The 10,120-nt window shown below is 37.3% G+C and overlaps 1 long non-coding RNA gene across 1 annotated transcript; it reads left to right on the top strand.

The window, feature by feature from the left end:
- The first annotated feature begins 1,924 nt into the window (after positions 1–1,924).
- LOC139949617 (uncharacterized) lies at positions 1,925–9,250 on the top strand. The gene is made up of 3 exons (XR_011787560.1): positions 1,925–2,064; positions 8,383–8,454; positions 9,155–9,250. It is a non-coding gene; the product is annotated as an uncharacterized lncRNA (long non-coding RNA).
- Positions 9,251–10,120: the final 870 nt, after the last annotated feature.

Below are 10,120 nucleotides of genomic sequence, written 5' to 3'. Positions count from 1 at the left end.
TTTAAGTTGTACCTTATGAGCGGATGGCTCAAGGTTGCTGAAATGAAAGATTATTTGCACTGTTTAAATCTGTACCTGATAAGCGGATGGCTCAAGGTTGCTAAAATGAAAGCATTATTTCCAATGTTTAAAGTTGTACCTGATGAGCGGATGGCTCAAGGTTGCTGAAATGAACGAATATTTGCAATGTTTAAAGTTGATCAACTTGCGTTAAAAAGACGTGATTGTTAAAGCATTTGTTTGTTCAATCGAGGCTTTTCTTTTTCGAAATCACTGAAGAATATTGTCGAGTTTGTATCATGAAACCGTTCAGGTGGCTGAATGCCAGTAATGGGTAAACACAGTAGTTCCACAAGACTAATTATTCACACGATGTCATGTGTTTGTGCACAAAGTGTGGTTATTTTACCTTGCCCTCGTGTTATTGACTTTGCTGCCAATATTTTCAATAAAACGTACATGAAGAAGCTGCAGTCCCTTATCTTCACCCTCGTCAGAGTCAGACGACTTCGTGGTCTCCCTTGGCACCGAGCCCGACTCACGCCGTGCGCACAGCGTAAAATTCACGGCGCGTGAGCTCGATCAAACCTTTACGATCCAAGGCAACGTGTGCCTTTAACAAAAAAATGTTTCAAAATTTTCTGCAAATTTTCAAGTAAGTAATATACCTCTCATAATTAGTTTTAACAAATTTGGTTACATTGATACCAAAAATTGCGACCCTTTCTTGATTTGCACTTACTATGGCTTATTGGCTTTCCATAGTTTTCCAATCTGGGTTGGCAAAAACGTTGCAAAAGACGCAGCCCGCCACCTATCGGTTTTTAATATGAAGCCCGCCACCTATCGGTTTATTTGAACCATTTAAAAAATGGCTGCGCCCAGGGTTTGCCGTGTGGTGGAACTGTACAGTGGTATTGGAGGGATGCATTATGCATTGAAAGGTTAGTGATTAGAGAGGTCCAGTTTAAAAAGCTTAAAATGAAAATGGTTAGTCTAGGCTGAATTTCATGATAGAGCTTTCCGAGCTTTACTGCAGAATTCCTTGATTGAGTTGAAGTTGATGGACCTGGCTTATTTTAGACTAGAGTTTTTTTTTAGCCCACCTGTGACCTTGTGACCTTGTTGTTGTTGAGCTGGCGACAGTGATCATGATGAGACCGATGTTAAAAGCGGAGCCATTAACAATAACAGCTCAACAAGGTGGGCTAGTGGAAGGGCATGAAGGGGGGAAGGAACTACCCGCGTAGCCGTGGCGTAACCCTCCTCCCAACTGCACTCCACTGGCAGAGGAGCCGAAGGAGGGTTACGGTCGTTATGGCAACGTAGGAAGGAACAACCGTAAAAAAAAACCAACAACACGCCGCCAACAAGTTTTAAATACCTTAAAAACGGCAAATAAACCATAGATATATTAGAACTCTGTGCTGTGCTATACAAACAAAAATGTAATGGAAAAACTTAATGAAAAGTGTGAATTTTTAACCAGAAAAAAACTTGCACGGAAAGCGGTCGGGCGCCATCTTGGCTTAAAAACCGTGTTTGGACCTAGTAAATTTGAAAAAAAAAGAAGAAAAAAAAGATTTGCCCTCAAAGCAAAGGGTGTTTGACCAATGGTGGAATTCAGATCAGACACAAATTGCAATCATTAGGCCTATTTCAAGCAAAACTTGGAGAACCTGCAAAGGTAGAGGTTGTTTTTTATGCTGCCTTTTGAGTGCCGCTGCAACACACAGGGATGTACACTTCCTAAGGAGCTGAGAAAGATAACAGGAATGTTATTGGCCCAGTGACGTGTGCAATAAAGCGCAATGATAGGGTTATTGTAAAAGAACTAGTTACTATTATCATCATTCTGTATCGCTTTCCCTTCTCAGCAAGCCATCTTGAAGCCTCGGTGGTTACCGCTGTTGACATTAATGATCTTGCCCACAAGATTTATCAACACAACTTTCCAGATGTCAACCTCATGCAGAGAAATATTCAGTCTTTGACTTGAGCAGAGTTTACCGCCTTGGACGCTGACATGTTTCTGATGAGTCCGCCATGCCAACCGTTCACAAGGTTTGGAGGAATTTCTTGCTTTAGAATACAGGGTGAGTCAAAAAGAAGTGGACCGAGATTTATGATTTTAAAACAAAACAACAACTGACACTCAAACCCCAAGTGAGGTTGCATATAAATTAAACAAGCATTCTTTCTTGCTCATCTGAAGAGAAAAAAAGAGAAGTTATGCCTGTTTTACTGACAGCACTCATGTCTGTAGCTGTCCATCTTAATGCTTGACTTAACCTCATCATCTGAGTATAAGTAGGGTAATACAACAGTCACTCATTTGTTTTGTCAAGTATTTTGTGGCCAGCTTGCAAAGTGAACACCTTGATTATAATAGACATAAACTCCTCTCAAGAATGATCTATTTCTTTTCCTCTAATATTATGAGCGGGAAAGATGCTTGTATGCTTTACTGAACTTTGGAGTGTCATTGGTTTGTTTTGAAAAACATCACCAATCCCGGTCAACTTCTTTTTGACTCTCGCAGCTGGACAGCGGTCTCCCGTAAAAACATCTTCGAGGAAGAGAACACCAAAAACAAGACCTTGTGCCACGTTGAGGATGGTTCTCTTGTAATGTTGAAATAAAAAATAAAAAAAATTATTGTTCTGCAGCCTTATTTTTAATGAACAAGGCTGATTAGGTTGCTAAATAAATTAAGCTTTAGCGAATAAGCGATGTTTAAAGACACTGGACACTATTCATTTTTTTTAAGTCGAAGTCATTCAAAATGTGTAATCAGTTTTTCACTATTTTTTCGAGACCTAGATGGCCGATCGATCTCAAACTTCTACAGGTTTGTGAGTTTATGTATAATGTGGGATAACATACTGCCAGCAACTGTTTGTTAGCAAAAACAAATCCTGTATTGGTTGTTTAAAGACACTGTACACTATGTTTTAATTGTCAAAGACCAGTCTTCTCACTTGGTGTATCTCAACATATTTTTTATGCACAAAATAACAAACCTGTGAAAATTTGAGCTCATTTGGTTGTCATTGTTGCGAGATGATAATGAAAGGAAAAAACACATTGTCACACGAAGTTATGTGCTTTCAGATGCTTTCAGATGTTTGGTTTCAAGACCTAAAATTCTAAATCTGAGGTCTCGAAATCAAATTCGTGGAAAATTACTTCTTTCTTGAAAACTACGATACTTCAGAGGGAGCCGTTTCTCACTGTGTTTTATACTATCAACAGCTCTCCATTACTCGTTACCAAGTAAGTGTTTGATGCTAAAAATTGTTTTGAGTAATTACCAATAGTGTCCACTGCCTTTAAAGATGCTATGTCAGATTTTTTGGCCGATTTGACCCAAAAATTATTTTGATTTAAAATTCAATAGGTATTTTTATTGGGGTCGTGAAAGTTACAAGCTTTCATTTGAGCCATTGCTCGAAAAAGTCCGCCAATTATTAGTAGCAATGAAATAAAGTGCTCAAAATTAGTTTTTGTCGGGATCCCGACAATATATCACGTGACCAATTCTTATGTGTTTTATAAGAAACGTTTTAAATTTTTGTCATGGTTCCTGACCATTAAAAGTAAAAGTAAAATTTTTTTTCGTTAGAGCGGGTGATACTCTTTGAAATACCATTCACTCAAAAAAATCTATTTTTTAATGTTTGGGGTCAAAAATCTGACATAGCCTCTTTAAGCGATGGGTGCTGCTTGAGTTGAGTACTGATGATGCGGATTAGCTTGGTGGGAAATCCTCATCATCAGTACTTAGACAGTATGCAGCATCAGAGTCCAGCTTTCTCCAGGGGCCAATTCCATAGAGCTGCTTAAGCAAAAAAATTGCTTTTTAAAAGCACGAAAAAAGCTTGCTTATTTTACACATGTTACTGGCCAAAATTTCATGCCATATATCTAAGCTTGGGCGGTATCACGATATTATCGAATATCGCGATATTAATTTGGAAGCGATTTCGATATTACATGGATTTGGTTTTAATCGAAACATTGATATATCGCGATAATCGCGATATCGATTAAATATCGCATATTTGCAAGCTTAGACATCTTGCACCCCATGGGTTTGGAGTAAAACCAGAAGAATAGGTCATTAGAACACCTCTCTTATGCTATGACTGTCCCTTCTACAACTTTTACTTGGAGTTTGAAGACTGATGATGTCAAATTTAATTAATCGCGATTATATCGAATATCACGATATATTGTCGGCGATCCCGGTCAACTTCTTTTTGACTCTCGCAGCTGGACAGCGGTCTCCCGTAAAAACATCTTCGAGGAAGAGAACACCAAAAACAAGACCTTGTGCCACGTTGAGGATGGTTCTCTTGTAATGTTGAAATAAAAAATAAAAAAAATTATTGTTCTGCAGCCTTATTTTTAATGAACAAGGCTGATTAGGTTGCTAAATAAATTAAGCTTTAGCGAATAAGCGATGTTTAAAGACACTGGACACTATTCATTTTTTTTAAGTCGAAGTCATTCAAAATGTGTAATCAGTTTTTCACTATTTTTTCGAGACCTAGATGGCCGATCGATCTCAAACTTCTACAGGTTTGTGAGTTTATGTATAATGTGGGATAACATACTGCCAGCAACTGTTTGTTAGCAAAAACAAATCCTGTATTGGTTGTTTAAAGACACTGTACACTATGTTTTAATTGTCAAAGACCAGTCTTCTCACTTGGTGTATCTCAACATATTTTTTATGCACAAAATAACAAACCTGTGAAAATTTGAGCTCATTTGGTTGTCATTGTTGCGAGATGATAATGAAAGGAAAAAACACATTGTCACACGAAGTTATGTGCTTTCAGATGCTTTCAGATGTTTGGTTTCAAGACCTAAAATTCTAAATCTGAGGTCTCGAAATCAAATTCGTGGAAAATTACTTCTTTCTTGAAAACTACGATACTTCAGAGGGAGCCGTTTCTCACTGTGTTTTATACTATCAACAGCTCTCCATTACTCGTTACCAAGTAAGTGTTTGATGCTAAAAATTGTTTTGAGTAATTACCAATAGTGTCCACTGCCTTTAAAGATGCTATGTCAGATTTTTTGGCCGATTTGACCCAAAAATTATTTTGATTTAAAATTCAATAGGTATTTTTATTGGGGTCGTGAAAGTTACAAGCTTTCATTTGAGCCATTGCTCGAAAAAGTCCGCCAATTATTAGTAGCAATGAAATAAAGTGCTCAAAATTAGTTTTTGTCGGGATCCCGACAATATATCACGTGACCAATTCTTATGTGTTTTATAAGAAACGTTTTAAATTTTTGTCATGGTTCCTGACCATTAAAAGTAAAAGTAAAATTTTTTTTCGTTAGAGCGGGTGATACTCTTTGAAATACCATTCACTCAAAAAAATCTATTTTTTAATGTTTGGGGTCAAAAATCTGACATAGCCTCTTTAAGCGATGGGTGCTGCTTGAGTTGAGTACTGATGATGCGGATTAGCTTGGTGGGAAATCCTCATCATCAGTACTTAGACAGTATGCAGCATCAGAGTCCAGCTTTCTCCAGGGGCCAATTCCATAGAGCTGCTTAAGCAAAAAAATTGCTTTTTAAAAGCACGAAAAAAGCTTGCTTATTTTACACATGTTACTGGCCAAAATTTCATGCCATATATCTAAGCTTGGGCGGTATCACGATATTATCGAATATCGCGATATTAATTTGGAAGCGATTTCGATATTACATGGATTTGGTTTTAATCGAAACATTGATATATCGCGATAATCGCGATATCGATTAAATATCGCATATTTGCAAGCTTAGACATCTTGCACCCCATGGGTTTGGAGTAAAACCAGAAGAATAGGTCATTAGAACACCTCTCTTATGCTATGACTGTCCCTTCTACAACTTTTACTTGGAGTTTGAAGACTGATGATGTCAAATTTAATTAATCGCGATTATATCGAATATCACGATATATTGTCGGCGATCCCGGTCAACTTCTTTTTGACTCTCGCAGCTGGACAGCGGTCTCCCGTAAAAACATCTTCGAGGAAGAGAACACCAAAAACAAGACCTTGTGCCACGTTGAGGATGGTTCTCTTGTAATGTTGAAATAAAAAATAAAAAAAATTATTGTTCTGCAGCCTTATTTTTAATGAACAAGGCTGATTAGGTTGCTAAATAAATTAAGCTTTAGCGAATAAGCGATGTTTAAAGACACTGGACACTATTCATTTTTTTTAAGTCGAAGTCATTCAAAATGTGTAATCAGTTTTTCACTATTTTTTCGAGACCTAGATGGCCGATCGATCTCAAACTTCTACAGGTTTGTGAGTTTATGTATAATGTGGGATAACATACTGCCAGCAACTGTTTGTTAGCAAAAACAAATCCTGTATTGGTTGTTTAAAGACACTGTACACTATGTTTTAATTGTCAAAGACCAGTCTTCTCACTTGGTGTATCTCAACATATTTTTTATGCACAAAATAACAAACCTGTGAAAATTTGAGCTCATTTGGTTGTCATTGTTGCGAGATGATAATGAAAGGAAAAAACACATTGTCACACGAAGTTATGTGCTTTCAGATGCTTTCAGATGTTTGGTTTCAAGACCTAAAATTCTAAATCTGAGGTCTCGAAATCAAATTCGTGGAAAATTACTTCTTTCTTGAAAACTACGATACTTCAGAGGGAGCCGTTTCTCACTGTGTTTTATACTATCAACAGCTCTCCATTACTCGTTACCAAGTAAGTGTTTGATGCTAAAAATTGTTTTGAGTAATTACCAATAGTGTCCACTGCCTTTAAAGATGCTATGTCAGATTTTTTGGCCGATTTGACCCAAAAATTATTTTGATTTAAAATTCAATAGGTATTTTTATTGGGGTCGTGAAAGTTACAAGCTTTCATTTGAGCCATTGCTCGAAAAAGTCCGCCAATTATTAGTAGCAATGAAATAAAGTGCTCAAAATTAGTTTTTGTCGGGATCCCGACAATATATCACGTGACCAATTCTTATGTGTTTTATAAGAAACGTTTTAAATTTTTGTCATGGTTCCTGACCATTAAAAGTAAAAGTAAAATTTTTTTTCGTTAGAGCGGGTGATACTCTTTGAAATACCATTCACTCAAAAAAATCTATTTTTTAATGTTTGGGGTCAAAAATCTGACATAGCCTCTTTAAGCGATGGGTGCTGCTTGAGTTGAGTACTGATGATGCGGATTAGCTTGGTGGGAAATCCTCATCATCAGTACTTAGACAGTATGCAGCATCAGAGTCCAGCTTTCTCCAGGGGCCAATTCCATAGAGCTGCTTAAGCAAAAAAATTGCTTTTTAAAAGCACGAAAAAAGCTTGCTTATTTTACACATGTTACTGGCCAAAATTTCATGCCATATATCTAAGCTTGGGCGGTATCACGATATTATCGAATATCGCGATATTAATTTGGAAGCGATTTCGATATTACATGGATTTGGTTTTAATCGAAACATTGATATATCGCGATAATCGCGATATCGATTAAATATCGCATATTTGCAAGCTTAGACATCTTGCACCCCATGGGTTTGGAGTAAAACCAGAAGAATAGGTCATTAGAACACCTCTCTTATGCTATGACTGTCCCTTCTACAACTTTTACTTGGAGTTTGAAGACTGATGATGTCAAATTTAATTAATCGCGATTATATCGAATATCACGATATATTGTCGGCGATTTATCGTAAATAAAATAAATCGGTATCGCCCAAGCTTACATATATCCATTCCAAGTGACTGGTACATGTATTTAGTTGTTGTTTACTTAGCATAAGAACTGAGTGGAGTCTTGTCGGGTAATCTGATTTTACTAAGCAAGGTAGTTCCATAGACCAGGGCAGGCCATGGCGAATGAGCTATCCCCAGCCTTCTGTCTAGTTCTAGGAACAGAGAGTCGGGTCTGATCAACTGATGAGTGGAGTCGTTTTAAAGGCAGTGGACACTTGGTTATTACTCAAAATAATTATCACCATAAAACCTTTCTTGATTACAAGTAATGGGGAGAGGTTGATGGTATAAAACATTGTGAGAAACAGCTCCCTCTGAAGTGACGTAGTTTTCGAGAAAGAAGTAATTTCCCATGAATCTGATTTCGAGACCTCAAGTTTAGAATTTGAGCTCTCGAAATCAAGCATCAGAAAGCACACAACTTTGTGTGACAAGTGTGTTTTTTCTATCATTGTTATCTCGCAAATTCGACAACTGATTGAGCTCAAATTTTCACAGGTTTGTTATTTTATGCATATGTTGAGATACACTAACTGTGAAGACTATTCTTTGACAATTACCGATAGTGCCCACTGTCTTTAAATCTTACTTATAAACATCTTGGTTTTGTTTCATCCTCAGGGTTGGTTTGAAAGGAGATAGTGATGATCCACGCACACAAAGTTTCATTCAGCTTCTAGATCTATTACCAAAGCAAGTACCAATGGTTTCTGCGTATCTTTTATTGTCTGCAGTTGTTATCGTTGTGGTCAATTTGTTTTAAATGTTGTTCATCTTTCTAAAAATGATGACAAGGAGTCCTAAGAAGGACCTAGTTGTCAGTTCTATTGGGCCTGGGTCCTATTTCACAAAGGTAGTCCTAACTTAGGACTTGTCCTAAGCAATGCTAAGAGATAGGACCAGTCCTAAGTTAGGATGAGTTACTGGTCCTAACTTAGAACTGGTCCTATATCTTAGCATTGCCTAGGACTAGTCCTAAGTTAGGACTACCTTTGTGAAATCCACCCCTAATGGTTTATTATTGCTGCACAGATTTGTGTGCTTTCAGATGCCTAAAATGGGCTTCAGACATGAAGTCTTTTACTATTTGAGTGAGAAACAGCTCTTCTTTCAAAAACTATGTTACACCAGAGGGAGCCGTTTCTCACAATGTTTTATACTATTGCTCACTACCATAGTACCAAGTGAGTTTTTACACTAACAACTATTTTGAGTAGGTACCAATAGTGCAAAGTGCGTTTAAATGTTACGAGGAAACTGACTATCAATGCTTACATGCAAGGGTTTGGAACCTGTGAGATGAAGGAATTTGTTCCACCTTACAAGCACAACAGTCATTTTAAAGTATCTCACTAATATAAGTCTATCTTGTTGTACATGTATTCTCTTTCAGATTATCTAAACTGCCAAGTTATATTCTTGTGGAAAATGTCAAAGGATTTGAGACATCAAATACAAGGTAAGGAGACATGATAGGGGCTCTTACTAGGGGTCAAGGGTGAAAGGCAGTGGACACTATTGGTACAATAGTTACTCAAAATAATTATTAGCATAAAACTTAACTTTGTATTGAGTAATGGAGAGAGGTTGATAGTATAAAACATTGTGAGAAACGGCTCCCTCTGAAGTAGTTTTCGAGAAAGAAGTATTTTTCCACGAATTTGATTTCTAAATCAAGCATGTAAAAGCACACAACTTCGTCGTGTGACAAGGGTGGTTTTCTTTCATTATTATCTCGTAACTTTGACGACCAATTGAGCTAAAGTTTTTACAAGTTTGTTATTTTATGCCAAGTGAGAAGACTAATAGTGCCCAGTGTCTTTAAAGGAACATCACAGGATTGTGTTTTGCTAACAAACAGTTGCTGGCAGTATAAGCTCTTTATGTAATCCACCATTATACATAAACTGACAAACCTGTAGAAGTTTGAGATCGATCGACCATCTGGGTCTGGAGAAAATAGTGAAAAACTGTTCACACATTTTGCATGACATCGACTGAAAAAATGTGAATAAAACGCTCACTGAGCGGTAAACACCAAATGGAAATTTAGTTTTATTTATTTCTCGTCAAATATGACAGTTCACACAGAAATATTTCAAGGGATGTTTTATGTAACTGTGTGATCTGAGACAATTTTTTTTCTTACCAATTCTGTAATGTTCCTTTAGGTTTATTTTCCCAGCACTAAATCACTGTTTTGTGTTACTTTACAAAGAGGCAATTGCCTCGGTGCCCATTGAGTCATTGCCTTGGTGCCCCTGAGTCATTGCCTTGGTGCCCCTGAGTCATTGCCTCCGTGCCCCTGAGTCATTGCCTCCGTGCCCCTGAGTCATTGCCTCCGTGCCCCTGAGTCATT

This window comes from Asterias amurensis, chromosome 17 (assembly GCF_032118995.1).
Source record: "Asterias amurensis chromosome 17, ASM3211899v1".
NCBI lineage: Eukaryota > Metazoa > Echinodermata > Asteroidea > Forcipulatida > Asteriidae > Asterias > Asterias amurensis.
This window is presented reverse-complemented; position numbering and strand designations above follow the sequence as displayed.